The sequence below is a fragment of the Schistocerca cancellata genome, chromosome 8, assembly GCF_023864275.1.
Source record: "Schistocerca cancellata isolate TAMUIC-IGC-003103 chromosome 8, iqSchCanc2.1, whole genome shotgun sequence".
In the NCBI taxonomy this organism is placed as follows: Eukaryota; Metazoa; Arthropoda; class Insecta; order Orthoptera; family Acrididae; genus Schistocerca; species Schistocerca cancellata.
The window spans coordinates 47140001-47155788 of record NC_064633.1 but is presented as its reverse complement, the minus strand read 5'-3'; the positions used below and the strand labels follow the sequence as shown (position 1 = coordinate 47155788).

The 15788-nt window shown below is 42.2% G+C and overlaps 1 pseudogene; it reads left to right on the top strand.

Annotated features, from left to right (window-relative positions):
• Positions 1–1309: 1309 nt before the first annotated feature.
• On the top strand, positions 1310–1427 carry LOC126095970 (5S ribosomal RNA; annotated as a pseudogene).
• The last annotated feature ends 14361 nt before the right edge of the window (positions 1428–15788 follow it).

Genomic DNA, 15788 nt, shown 5'->3' with positions numbered 1-15788 from the left:
AAAGATATCACCTGCACATTAAATCACATATTCTTAACAGTATACTATATCAGAATGAAAAATGCTCATGTCACGGCATAAAAAAGGAGAATATGTCCTCGGAAGCGTCAGGGGCGTAAAATAAGGAAACTGGCTTTTCGACTGACAGTTTCAAAGAAATTCAAAACATAGTTCAAAATAGTTGGGCAACCGGTGTCGATTTTTGTTGAGTCTGGCAACGGCTGATTCCGTATAGGTTTTTTTATTGACTATCGAACTCATGTTGCTTGAGATTCGCATGGTTAGTCTCGCACATGTACGGTTAGCTGCCTGATATGGTTGTACGTGTTTGATTTTATCTCTGTCTCGTGATGACTGGGTGTTGTGTGATGTCCTTAGGTTAGTTAGGTTTAAGTAGTTCTAAGTTCTAGGGGACTGATGACCATAGATGTTAAGTCCTATAGCGCTCAGAGCCATTTGAACCAATTTTTTGTACGTGTTTGTAAAGCGTACTGTGTCCATGGAGCACACGAGCCTGACTATCACGTCAAGGTCACATGCGTTTTATTTTATTACTTTATTTTTTTCATACTTTTTATTATTTTCTTTCGTATTCTTTAATTTTCTTTTATTTCTGTCTGATTTTTATGTTTTTTTAAAAATTTTCATTGCCTTGGAGTTAATCTTATTCACATACGCATGAGACTGTATGCCTAATCATATCAAAAATAACTTTAAATACTTAAAACAATGCACAGAATAACACGAAACAAAAATACAGTACTGAATGAAATATTAAATTCAGTGCGAAGTTTATTATAATGATGTAGCTTAATAGTTCATATTACCCAGATAAACTTATGATACGACCGCATTAAATAGATAAACTTACGATACGAAGAAAAATGTAGGATTGCACTTTTAAAAAAAGCGATGTTGTCTTATGGTGCGTGTGAATTGGCTCGCTGCTTTGAAACTTAGGAAGTTATGCGAATCTGTTAAAAAAGGTTACTTGTCAAATGGTATCTGGACAGTGAAAGATTTACGCAGCATGAACCTGTATATTATGGCGCTCCTTAAAAGTAGTTTCAAAGTAACCCACAAGACCCATGTTACCGATTACCGATAACACGATGAGATAGTACGAAATAATATACAGACGAAATTATAATCTGTCATTATAAAATGCGAAAGGATTTTTGTTGTGTATCATGAAGTGTGTGCAACATTTCGCTAGGATGGGCTGCCTCTACGACTGCCAGCAGGAAAAAGCATCCTTAGACTCTGAAAGAACAAACTTACAATTTAATTAATTAGTCTAATTGACGATGGCAACGGCCTTGCCGCAGTGGATACACCGGTTCCCGTGAGATCACCGAAGTTAAGCGCTGTCGGGCGTGGTCGGCGCTTGGATGGGTGACCATACAGGCCGCCATGCGCTGTTGCCATTTTTCGGGGTGCACTCAGGTTCGTGATGCCAATTGAGGAACTACTCGACCGAATAGTAACGGTTTCGGTCAAGAATGCCATCATAACGACCGAGAGAGCGGTGTGCTGACCCCACGCCCCTCCTATCCGCATCCTCCTCTGAGGATGACTCGGCGGTCAGATGGTCCCGGTAGGCCTTTCGTGGCCTGAAGACGGAGTACTAAATCAATAAATAAATAAAAATAAGTCTAATTGACGATACATTTGGCCGTTTAACTAGTTGATGACTTAAGCTTTCACTAATTAACTGATGGAACAAAACATGCACAAGCCATTGACAGTCCTATCAGCTGAGAGAACGTATCGTATCGAAATAATTGAAAATTTCCCGAATGATGTTCCAATCACGCACTACACGAATGCTGAACGAATCATACAAAAAGTAATGAACTACTGAAAAACATAAAGCTTGTTATTACCTCTTATCTTAAAATTTTTGTCATCGTTTATTTAAAGTATGCAACAATGAAAATTGAAAGTCCAGAAACCGTCGCTAGAAAATCTCACAGCAATAATTTTGGCACAAAATGTTGCAACAGCCAATCCGAATTAATTATTAGTCTGGTTGCCTGAAAAAAGCAGAAGAAAGCGAAACAATGTATGCATCGCATAATACTATGAACTATTAAATCCTGTACGAAATTAGACAAGCTTAGGCTTGTTTTGTCCAAAAATAAGTTATCTACAAGGTAGTATAGTAGTTTTTAAAGGAAAGACTGTAAAACATTTTCTATTCGTTAGAAATAAGGATACCTTTTTCTGACATTTGTATAGCAAGTTTCGCTGTCATTTTGTACAGGGATGGGCATAATTTTGGTGTGGTACATGCACTGTTTTGCAAGTCCAAAGAATTTTTCGGTGATATTGAACTACTGGTGAATAAAATATTTAAGGTATCCACAACGAAACTATGGTTAACTGTAGTAACCAGCTTTTTTAATTAATTCAAATGCAGCTCTTAAAACGTAAAGCATTTTAGAAACATAGTTTCATATAATAACGCGTGATTTTTCGCACATAGAATACGAACGATGAAAGATTTTTGGGTATCATTCTTATAATTACCGTTAGTAAATATTCTTTATTACCATCTGCATCGCTTTAAACCCTCTCAACACGCACGATTCATGTAAAACCGGATTTTATATGCATTTTCTGTGGGAATGTAGGCCACTGTATCGTGGTAACGGATGAATCATTCAGGACCATTAATTAAATGTATTTCTCTACGTTCTTACAAAATTTGAACCGATTCGCGCAAGTCTGAAGCATTGAAGTGCAGCGCGTAAAGGTACCTTCACACCAAAAACCAACTCCAACAAACTCGATTGACAACCATCCTCAAATCGAAGTTCGACTTAGTTTTCATCTACTGTCAACAGCTGTTCGAAATCGTGAGTTTTAAAAGTTAGTTGTGGGAAGTTTTGTCTGGAGTTTGCAGTTTATGGTCAGTGAGTAAAAACACAGCAGAGTTGGGTGACTGGCTCCTGCACATTGTCGTATCGTCTGCTTCGTTTCGTTTTGTGTTTGTACAACGACGACTTCTGAGCACTTACTTTTACAAAATCTTTCAGAACATTCACAATAACTCAGCACAATCTACGCGCCGTTTATCTAATCTTGGCCGAAACGAATCTGGAGCGAAGAAGCTCGATGCATTGTAAACAATCATGATAGGTTACAATGAAATGAACACCATTACTGCTTACAGGCGTTGACATACAGATGAAAATGTGTGCCCCGACCGGGACTCGAACACGGGATCTCCTGCTTACATGGCAGACCCTCTATCCATCTGAGCCACCGAGGGCACAAAGGACAGCGCGACTGCAGGGATTTATCTCTGGCACGCCTCCCGCGAAACCCACATTCTCAACGTATTGTCCCGCACTACATTCGTAGTGCCCCCGCCCATTATACTCATTACTCGCGGCGCGTTGCCGATTCCCGTAAGAGTTCGGGCACTGTTCGTGCATTCGCACAGAAGAAGAAGATGGTCAAGTGACCGATGAGCCTTAACTATATATATACTAAAACGGTATCTGTTCTTTCGGACATGTCCGAAAGGACAGATACCATCTTAGTATAATCATGATAGGTTTCCTTGACAATACGTTAAAATCTATTTAAAAACATGTAGGCTTCCTCAGTATTTCGTAGTTCTCACACTTTTTTGCTATATGGACAAAACTTAATCAAATTAAATTTTCATTCTCTTTGGAATTGCACTGCACACATGGTCCAGTCTGTGACACATGTCGGCCTATTGTACGAGGGCAGTTCAATAAGTAATGCAACACATTTTTTTCTGAAACAGGGGTTGTTTTATTCAGCATTGAAATACACCAGGTTATTCCCCAATCTTTTAGCTACACAACACAATTTTTCAACGTAATCTCCATTCAATGCTACGGCCTTACGCCACCTTGAAATGAGGGCCTGTATGCCTGCACGGTACCATTCCACTGGTCGATGTCGGAGCCAACGTCGTACTGCATCAATAACTTCTTCATCATCCGCGTAGTGCCTCCCACGGATTGCGTCCTTCATTGGGCCAAACATATGGAAATCCGACGGTGCGAGATCGGGGCTGTAGGGTGCATGAGGAACAACAGTCCACTGAAGTTTTGTGAGCTCCTCTCGGGTGCGAAGACTTGTGTGAGGTCTTGCGTTGTCATGAAGAAGGAGAAGTTCGTTCAGATTTTTGTGCCTACGAACACGCTGAAGTCGTTTCTTCAGTTTCTGAAGAGTAGCACAATACACTTCAGAGTTGATCGTTTGACCATGGGGAAGGACATCGAACAGAATAATCCCTTCAGCGTCCCAGAAGACTGTAACCATGACTTTACCGGCTGAGGGTATGGCTTTAAACTTTTTCTTGGTAGGGGAGTGGGTGTGGCGCCACTCCATTGATTGCCGTTTTGTTTCAGGTTCGAAGTGATGAACCCATGTTTCATCGCCTGCAACAATCTTTGACAAGAAATTGTCACCCTCAGCCACATGACGAGCAAGCAATTCCGCACAGATGGTTCTCCTTTGCTCTTTATGGTGTTCGGTTAGACAACGAGGGACCCAGCGGGAACAAACCTTTGAATATCCCAACTGGTGAACAATTGTGACAGAACTACCAACAAAGATGTCAAGTTGAGCAATGAGTTGTTTGATGGTGATTCGTCGATCATCTCGAACGAGTGTGTTCGCACGCTCCGCCATTGCAGGAGTCACAGCTGTGCACGGCCGGCCCGCACGCGGGAGATGAGACAGTCTTGCTTGACCTTGCGGCGATGATGACACACGCTTTGCCCAACGACTCACCGAGCTTTTGTCCACTGCCAGATCACCGTAGACATTCTGCAAGCGCCTATGAATATCTGAGATGCCCTGGTTTTCCGCCAAAAGAAACTCGATCACTGCCCGTTGTTTGCAACGCACATCCGTTACAGACGCCATTTTAACAGCTCCGTACAGCGCTTCCACCTGTCGGAAGTCAATGAAACTATACGAGACGAAGCGGAAATGTTTGAAAATATTCCACAAGAAATTTCCGGTTTTTTCAACCAAAATTGGCTGAGAAAAAAAATGTGTTGCATTACTTATTGAACTGCCCTCGTATATGTTAGCGTAGAAGTTCTGGATGATTTCTTCTTTTACTTCAAGAAAATTTTTGGTCATTTACAGGTAGATATCGATTATTCTGTATGTTCGAAGAAGTGCTGACAACATAAAATATCTTTTGTGCATGTGAGGTTTTCTCTTTGATTTAACTGGTATAGTGGATGCATAACAACACAAAAAAATATGGTGCTTCTCTATATCATCATCGGTCTATACGTTTAAAGTGTAGAATCAAACGGTGAACTACTGATTGTGCCATTAACTGAGCTTTAATTTCAACCCAACTAAAACCTGTTGCAGAGGAATTAATAGATTCGCACGAAGTGTCTGGGCACCAGCTGCTGTCCGACGTTCGAACTTTGCTTAATATACTGTAACAAAGGCACGGTAAGACAGATGTTAGAATGGCTATAAAAATGGTCGCTGGTCTGGGTTAAACTAAAAACTTTTCATCCAACGTTCCTAACCCAAATAGGAACCGAGCACCAACGCCACCCAACTGCAGTTCTGCGTGCAGCATTTCAACACACACACTGAGGTAACAAAAGTCATGCGATATCTCCTGATATCGTGTCGGGTCTCCTTTCGCCTGGTGTATTGCAGCAATTCGACGTGGCATGGACTCAATAAGTCGATGGAAGCTGTATATAGTTGCGAAAGTGATGCCGATGCAAGATTTTGCGCACGAACTTGGTTCAAATGGCTCTGAGCACTATGGGACTTAACTGCTGTGGTCATCAGTCCCTTAGAACTTAGAACTACTTAAACCTAACTAACCGAAGGACATCACACACATCCATGCCCGAGGCAGGATTCGAACCTGCGACCGGAGCGGTCACGCGGTTCCAGACTGTAGCGCCTAGAACCGCACGGTCACTCCGGCCAGCCGCACGAACTGATCTCATGATTACGTCCCATAAAAGTTAGATGCCGTACGATGTGTGGCCAAATTATTCGACCGAATTGTCCAAGATGTTCTTTAAACAGTAGTAGTAGTAGTAGAAGGGTTGTGTGGTCGCACGACAGCAAGGTCTTCAGCACCCGTTCAGTATCATAGTGAGACGGGGGTCAAGAAAATAACTCAGAACATTTACATCAAACAGAACATAAAACACGGGGAACAATCATTGAAAAATATGTGCTCACCCACACCGAAGCGTGGGATGAAGCAGGGCGTCAGCAGTAAAACATGGACAACACAGGAAGAAAAAGGTAGAGGATGCTAAAACAATGTAGCAGATGGAAGTGGCTGGCTGACCGCAAGGAAAAAAAGGGAGGAGTCAGCCACTCTGCAATACACTAACACCGCCAGCCTAAAAGTTTAGGCCAGAGTCCAGACACATCACAAAACTTAAAAACCCTAGACACACACGTCTCATCGTTAGGTAAAACATAGGGCAGATCCCCATCAATTTGCGCTTCTGCCCTTGCATCACGGTATAAAATGCAGTCTGTTAAAATGTGCCGGACAGAGATGTGCACACCACAAGCATCACAAAACGGAGGATCCTCCCGCCGTAAGAAATAGCTATGTGTCAGAGGACAGTGCCCGATCCGAAGACGTGTGAGCGCCACCTCTTCCCGCCTGAGCAGCCGGCAGGAGGAACGCCACGGCCGAGTGGTCGACTTTACCGACCGCAGTTTATTGGCCGTCACCGCCAGCCATTCGTCCTCCCACAACTCCATGCACTTCCTGTGGAGTGCAGCGATGACTGACTGCAAGGGGATAGGACACTGGACCACATCCTGCTCTCTGCAGGCCTCCTTGGCAGCCCGATCAGCCTGTTCATTGCCCAATATGCCGACATGACCAGGCGCCCAGCAGAAGGATACCACTTTACCCCGCTGTTGGAGCAAGTACAGTTAGTCATGTATCAGCTGGACCATCTCCTCAGTCGGGTATAGGTTCTGCAGTGATTGTAAGGCACTAAGAGAATCGGAGCAGAGAAGAAATCGATCGCCCCGAACACGATCGCGTGACATGGTGCATCGTCACCCATAAAAATTCCTTCGTTGTATGGGAACATGAAGACCATGAGTGGCTGCAGATGGTCTCCAAGTAGCCGAATATAGCCATCTACATTCACTGAACGGTTAAGTTGGACCATAGAATCCAGTCCATTACATGGAGCCACCACCAGCTTGTGCAGTGCGCTACACTCGAACCCTACCGTCAGCTATTGCCAAGTGAAATGGGGACTCATCTGACCAGAGTACTGTTCTCCAGTCGCCCAGGGTCCTACCGATATAATCACGACGCCAGGAGAGGTGCTGCAGGCGATGTCGTGCTGTCTGTAAAGGTTCTGGCGCCGTTCGTCTGCAGCCATCGCCCGTTACCGCCAAATTTCGCAGCACCGTCTTAATCATTACATTCGTCGTACGTTATAAATTGATTTCTGCGGTTATTTCACGCTGTACTGCCCGTTTGTAAGCACTATCAGCTCTAGGTAAATGCCGCTGCACTCGATCGTTAAGTGAAGACCGTCGTCCTTTCCGTGAGAAGTAATGCCTGAAATTTGGTTGGTTGGTTGGTTGGTTGGTTTGGGGAAGGAGACCAGACAGCGTGGTCATCGGTCTCATCGGATTAGGGAAGGATGGGGAAGGAAGTCGGCCGTGCCCTTTCAGAGGAACCATCCCGGCATTTGCCAGGAGTGATTTAGGGAAATCACGGAAAACCTAAATCAGGATGGCCGGACGCGGGATTGAACCGTCGTCCTTCCGAATGCGAGTCCAGTGTCTAACCACTGCGCCACCTCGCTCGGTGAAATTTGGTATTCTCGGCACTGTGGACCTCACGTACCGAATACCTAACGCTTTACCGAATCGAATGTCCAATGTGTTTATCTCCAACAACCATTCTTCGTGCAAAGTCTGTTAATTTCCGTCGTGCGGACATAATCACAATGGATATCTTTTCACGTGAATCACCTGAGTGCAAATGACAGCTCAGGCAATGCACTGGCCTTTTATAGCTCGTGTACGTGATTCTACCTGTAATATTAGTAATTTTCGCCTCACAAACATTAATATACGCTCAATAGTAAATGCCTGATGGCCTAAAGTTATCGAACAATTGTAAAGTAAAAGAAATGAACCATCTTATAGCAGCGACAGAGTCTATTATTCTTTATCTTTGCCGTTCTTGCGCGGTGCCAGTAAATCTCTATGTACATGTATCGATTAATGGTATAAAAAAGAATTCTGTTGTTTCAAGACAAATGAGGCTTTTGGCGCCTCACCTTTTACTGTTTGTATTCTATGAAAGGCGGACGAGGACTTGCTGCGTTCCGCAATTGTATTTTATATTTTATGTGAAAATATTGAGTGAATATGCTAATTGTTATTTTTTTTTAATCAGAAAACATGTTGTTTCTTGTAACTGATTACGAACAGACAGCATCAAGAGAATATTTTGACAGTTATGTATAAAGTATTTAACCACAATGGTCATCTATTGTAATTTAATATGAAAAGGTACGTAGCATTAAAAAAATCGTGTGTTAAAGATAAGTGTGCTTATTTTAGTAAGTTAACCTTGATTATTTCCATCTCCTCATTTACTTGAATTATGATTATTTTGTGTTACTTCATCACGGAAATTACGATCACGCTGATGGGCCGAACGCAGCATGAGGCAGAAGGAACATTATCGTTTTCCTATTATTTCTGAACCAACTTTTTTGTGTAGTGTTGCATTTCTTTTAAAGTCTATAAATCTTCTGGTCCCTTAGTGTTGATCCGGGTATGACTACATCGCGACTATAAAAAAAATGCACAGAAATGATAATGTTTCTTCCTATCGATCTCAAATATATATATCAATATGCTACTCTTATTCAGGTATTTAATGCTCAACGTATATTATTATAATAGTGTAATCAATCCCGGATTCTGTTGCCAAGTGGCCCACCAAAATATTCACTTTTTTCGACATTTCTCAAAAAAAATATAAAATAACAATTCTTTTTCTTTTCGTCCCCCAAGAGCAACGCTACATACCGCCATCTGTATATGTATATATCGCTGTTCCATCATTTGTCACCTCACTGTATTTGTTATATCTATTCCGAAGTCTAACGATGTGTACAGTAAGATAATTTAGATATTTTCTATCTTTCCAGATGCTGTTGGGCCCGTCTGACAATGACAAAATGCATAGACGGAGAGGTCCATTGTGATAGTGTACACAGAACCAACAATCGTCTGAAATCTAATGTGTTCTGAAATGGAGATAATAATGGTCTCTTTATTCAGACAGAGAGTAAAACTGGGATGGGCTGGATCAGTGAGGGTTTTACGTACGTCATTCGCTGGTAGAGCACAAATTTATTTTACACTGTTTCACGTGCATAGCATCCAATTAAGCTGTTACTGATTAAAAGGCTAAGTAATGAGAAATTCATTTAAAATTCAATGACAATTTCAATAATTTATAAAAATTTAAAGTTAATTTTGACCCAAGCTGACTTAATATTCTTCAAGGCAAGACACACCTTATATAAGGCACAGAATGTAATAAGGTTAAAGCCATAAGGGCAGACGTAAATTTAGACAACAGTTCCAGAACAGACTAGAACGGCCTTATTATCCAAATAGTGAGAATGAAACATGATTTAAACTTGAATGATTAAAAACCACTAAAGCCATACTTAAAACAATCAAAAACAATTTAACACCAATATCTAGGCAAGATAATTTTAAACACAGAAAAACACATCGGTTGAAGATTTAACACATTTTCCAATAACGCAGGAATATTTAAGTTACAACAGATTAAGGTATATGTCAGATCCCAACGCACATCAAAATTTGCTTAAGGTGAAGGCCACAAACTAATGAGTAAAGTATTCCATGTATAAATTACGTTGAACAGTAACATTAAGCAGTGCGGCTGCAGTTGGAGGAAACAGCGCGAAAGACAGCGGCGAGAGCTGCCGAACGTATGCACTCCAAATGACTTAAACAGCCGGCTAAGGAAGCCAAAGAGGCGTGAGTAAGTGGGGCCCAGTCCTGGGTAACACGCACCGGGAACTGGGTACAGCAGATTGTTAACGACATTTTCCTGCAGCACTGATAATTTTAACTACACAGAGTTCCAATACACAGTCGTGCATCAAATAAATAACTCTTAGGATAGAATTAATCAATCTGAGATATTAACAAACACGATGAGAACTTAACTGTTTTTTTAATAAGTTAAAAAAAGAGGTTTAAGAAATCGCCTACAAATATTTTAAAAAGAATAATTTCTGTAATAAAACAATTAGACGGCTTAGCTGTGGGTTCCCCTCTTAGTCCAATGTTGGCTGAAATATTTATGGACCATTTTGAACAAATTTTTTTAAAAACATAAACTTTGAGTGCAAACATCAAATACTGGTTTAGATATGTAGATGATGTCCTGTGTATGTGGACTGGTACTACAAGACAACTCAACACATTCTTGAAAAACCTAAACAGTCAACATAAAAATATCCAGTTCAGTATGGAAATTGGCAACAAATCCATAAACTTCTTAGATCTCACCATTGACATCAGTACACACACACACTGTTTCAAAATTCACAGAAAAGCAACAACTACAGACGCAGTAATACCTTCTTGCTCACAACACCCCATAGCTCACAAACATGCATCTTTCCACTCAGTGGTACACCGTCTCATATCTATCCCCATGTCCAGAGATGACTGTAAAGCAGAGTTAGATACAATAAAATTTATTGCCACAGCCAATGGCTACAATCCAATTCTTATTGACCACATCTTGCCCCACCTGCTTCCCCATCCACTGTCTGCAAGATATGGTGTATACTACCATTTCTAGGTCAGGTATCACAGACTGTAGCCATAGCACTGAAATCCTGCAAGTATAGGTGTTCTTATTATGTCAGGAACACTACAGCCCAGTGTGTTTTTAATAGCAAAGACAAGATCCATTTATTAGCCAACAGTGGGGTATACAAAATCACATGTTCTGATTGTGACAAATTTTACATTGGTCAGTCAGGCAGACACATATCAACTAGGCTGGCTGAACATGAACGCAGCTGGAGGTTGCAGAATTCGGACTCTGCATTTGCTGAGCATGTACTGACTGAGGGTCACAACTACCAGCCAGTGTCCCATGTACTTCACTTAGCAAACAAAGGCCATAAACTCAACCTGCTGGAAGCCCTGGAAATTAAAAAACATCTTGCTCACAGTCCAGATCTCATCTTAAATGACCAGACACAACTCAACACTTCCCTCTCCTAAACTTCATATAATCATCTTTGTTGTTCATTACTTCCCACACTCTCTCTTCCTACATATTCCCATTTTCCTGTAGTCATTAAGTTGTTTTATTTGTTGCAGTTGTCTTTGTATTCCACATAGGCTGTAGTTACAATAGTTAAGGGTTTCCTTTTAACATGTACTTGTATTACTGTCCATGTTTAACTCCCCTTGTAGTTGTCTCATCAAATACTGTTCATATTTTACTTTGCTCATTTATTTAATGAAAACTTGTACACAGCCACTGCTTTGATTATAATGTTAATGTTAAAATGCAGTACCACCACACTCTCAAATTGTAGGTTCCCTCAAACACCTCAATTTTCCTGCATTTATTAATTTCTGTTTATCTTATTGATATTGCTTAAGTTCCTTATGTATTCTGTATTTACATTAACAACTGTCTCTTCTTTTTTAATTGGTTGTGTATCACTCTACATGTTTCATACCTCTTGATGCAGCCTTGTCTAGTACTAATTTTATCTTATTTCATTAGTTTTGTTTCTTAATAGAAACTGTTATGTAGGCATGCTATTCCTATTTTGTGCTAAAGGTTTTCCTGTCAACTCCTTTGATATTTAGGTACTGTTCAGTTTTTACTATTTCCTTGCAAAGATGTTACTTACTGTATGTTTCTACTTCACTCTAGATGTGTTACTTCTCTTCCAATGTTGTCTACTAACATTTAACTTCTTTGGTGATAATACTCAGTGAATGTCTGAAGATGGTCTTGTAAGCCGAAAACCGGTTAGCAATAAGTAATAATGTAGAACAAAAGCAAAGTGGTGCTTTTGATTTATTATTATGATGTTGTTCTACCAAGAACCGGCGGAAGATTCTGTTAATATGAGAAAATTTTTCCTTTCTAGCAAACCAGTTAAGCAGCCACAAGGACAGTCACTTGAAATTCAAAGCTCATCCGTACACACATCGGTCCATAGCAGTTCGGAGAGAACAAATGCTTTCTGGAACAGACCAAAAATAATCTGAGGCACCTAAACAGAGCAGACGGACTAATTAATTTCTTAGACAGCATAGGCCTTAGCATTAGCATAATGGAAAATAAAATAGCAGAATTGACACACATTCTGACTTGAACAATTAATCATCCGCAGTAACTGGTAATATTAAACGTTTCACTGCATCTTCATTTGAAAATTACATTACCAATCATTACTTTAAAAATAGAAGGATTAAGGGGAGAGCGGACAGAGAACAGGTAACGTTGAGACTAATGCACATCGCCAACCTTCCAAATAAGCTTTCTTTTGTAAAACGGCACTTTACGCTGGCTAAAGGTTCACGAGCACCAATGATAAATAAACACAAAAAACAAATTTAGTGAGGTATCAGCCAATGAATCAGTTTAAAATGTGTACCAGACCTTGCAGTCACATTGCCCTTTCAATACCCTGGAGACGAGGGCGTCCGTATCCGACAAACTGAAAGAAGAGATAACAAATGCCCTGACAGCTCGGTGCCCTTCTGATGATAAATACACTCCTGGAAATGGAAAAAAGAACACATTGACACCGGTGTGCCAGACCCACCATACTTGCTCCGGACACTGCGAGAGGGCTGTACAAGCAATGATCACACGCACGGCACAGCGGACACACCAGGAACCGCGGTGTTGGCCGTCGAATGGCGCTAGCTGCGCAGCATTTGTGCACCGCCGCCGTCAGTGTCAGCCAGTTTGCCGTGGCATACGGAGCTCCATCGCAGTCTTTAACACTGGTAGCATGCCGCGACAGCGTGGACGTGAACCGTATGTGCAGTTGACGGACTTTGAGCGAGGGCGTATAGTGGGCATGCGGGAGGCCGGGTGGACGTACCGCCGAATTGCTCAACACGTGGGGCGTGAGGTCTCCACAGTACATCGATGTTGTCGCCAGTGGTCGGCGGAAGGTGCACGTGCCCTTCGACCTGGGACCGGACCGCAGCGACGCACGGATGCACGCCAAGACCGTAGGTTCCTACGCAGTGCCGTAGGGGACCGCACCGCCACTTCCCAGCAAATTAGGGACACTGTTGCTCCTGGGGTATCGGCGAGGACCATTCGCAACCGTCTCCATGAAGCTGGGCTACGGTCCCGCACACCGTTAGGCCGTCTTCCGCTCACGCCCCAACATCGTGCAGCCTGCCTCCAGTGGTGTCGCGACAGGCGTGAATGGAGGGACGAATGGAGACGTGTCGTCTTCAGCGATGAGAGTCGCTTCTGCCTTGGTGCCAATGATGGTCGTATGCGTGTTTGGCGCCGTGCAGGTGAGCGCCACAATCAGGACTGCATACGACCGAGGCACACAGGGCCAACACCCGGCATCATGGTGTGGGGAGCGATCTCCTACACTGGCAGTACACCACTGGTGATCGTCGAGGGGACACTGAATAGTGCACGGTACATCCAAACCGTCATCGAACCCATCGTTCTACCATTCCTAGACCAGCAAGGGAACTTGCTGTTCCAACAGGACAATGCACGTCCGCATGTATCCCGTGCCACCCAACGTGCTCTAGAAGGAGTAAGTCAACTACCCTGGCCAGCAAGATCTCCGGATCTGTCCCCCATTGAGCATGTTTGGGACTGGATGAAGCGTCGTCTCACGCGGTCTGCACGTCCAGCACGAACGCTGGTCCAACTGAGGCGCCAGGTGGAAATGGCATGGCAAGCCGTTCCACAGGACTACATCCAGCATCTCTACGATCGTCTCCATGGGAGAATAGCAGCCTGCATTGCTGCGAAAGGTGGATATACACTGTACTAGTGCCGACATTGTGCATGCTCTGTTGCCTGTGTCTATGTGCCTGTGGTTCTGTCAGCGTGATCATGTGATGTATCTGACCCCAGGAATGTGTCAATAAAGTTTCCCTTTCCTGGGACAATGAATTCACGGTGTTCTTATTTCAATTTCCAGGAGTGTAACAGCGCAATTCACGTCCACAGTAACTTACATGGGGTACTACGGTCCCAATACTAATCGTAACCCAGCAGCTAACATCATGGCGAAGATGTCCCACGGTAAGAGCGTTACACCTTCGTTTCTCAGCACATATTGCCCACCGAACTGGCCATCAGGCCTGGAGCCATGACAACAGAGGGCGCTGCGCTCCAACAGTAACATGTTATTCAAAGATCATAAGAATAGAGATATCGACACTTATATATAAAGCCGCCATTGCTCGTACCCGTAGTTGCGTCTGGGCACACCAGAGCCTGTGCACTTTCCTTTGTTGCCGCGTCTGGGAATCTGCAACAATGGTCGCTATGTTGAGATTCCGTGCATTCTCCTGACGTGGGCGCAAGTCCTGTAAACGTATACATCTCCTGACTGAACGCATAAGGATTTATTATCCTACACAGCTGAGCTCAAAGTACGTCTCTCATTCGAGCGCTAGGTGCATTTGACCATTGAGATACTGATAGGTTCCCGAGCAACACGAGCAATAAACTCCTCTATCACAATCCGCAGCCTTGGCAGGCCACAGACCTACCGCTATCGAATACCGATACCTGCTAGTGTAAGTTTCTCCTTTTTATGCGAGACATAAAATTACCTTATCACGAAAAACAGCATTCAATTACGACTTCTGATTGGGTAACTCGTTGTGTAATGTTACCTTACATACACAATTTACGTGAGGCTGTTCTACCTATTTTGTGTATCGGACCGAAATTCTAATCATTTGCAAAACCAAGCTTGCACTGCGCTTCCTATCTAAGTGAAATCTTTTGTTGATGGCTGGAAGCGCAGAGGAAAATTTCTGAAATTTACTACTTTTTTTGTTGTTGTGAGACATGAGGTTGTTTTTTAAGGTACCATTTGTAAATATTACGAATTCTACATATTTAAGTGCTGTATAAAGTGAAGCGTTTTGGAGAATGTTGTTAATTTTTCAGCTCCAGAGTTTTGTGGTAAGTAAGATTACATATATTTTTAAATTAGTTACGTAACGTGATAACGGTTAAGCAACACTTTGTCAGCTGTGAGCCATTTTGCACATTGCAACGTAAGAATCTCTTCTATCATGGAGCACGTGATGCTGCAAAATGGATTGCGTTTCTGTAAAGTCTTAAGAATTTTCTCTTTCTTGAAAATGGAAATTTCTGTTAGTTGTCAGGAGGTACTATTCCAAAATGTTTTACTTGCAAAAGTTTCTGATTATACTTTTTAATTTTATTTCGTGCACTGAATATCGTTGTGTAGTAGATTAATAATGTAACACAGATTATCAAATACATGTTGAACAAGGTGTTCTTAATTGCACCACTTTTAAATTTCAGTATAATATTTGTTTTTAGATACATAACTATGTTGTACTTTGTAATGGTTTTTCACATTTGGAGAAACCTTACCTTTCTCAGTAATTTGGTAATTTGGGAAAAAGACTGCAGTTCACGTAAAGCGAAAGTTACCACTTCAGAATGGGGTAAG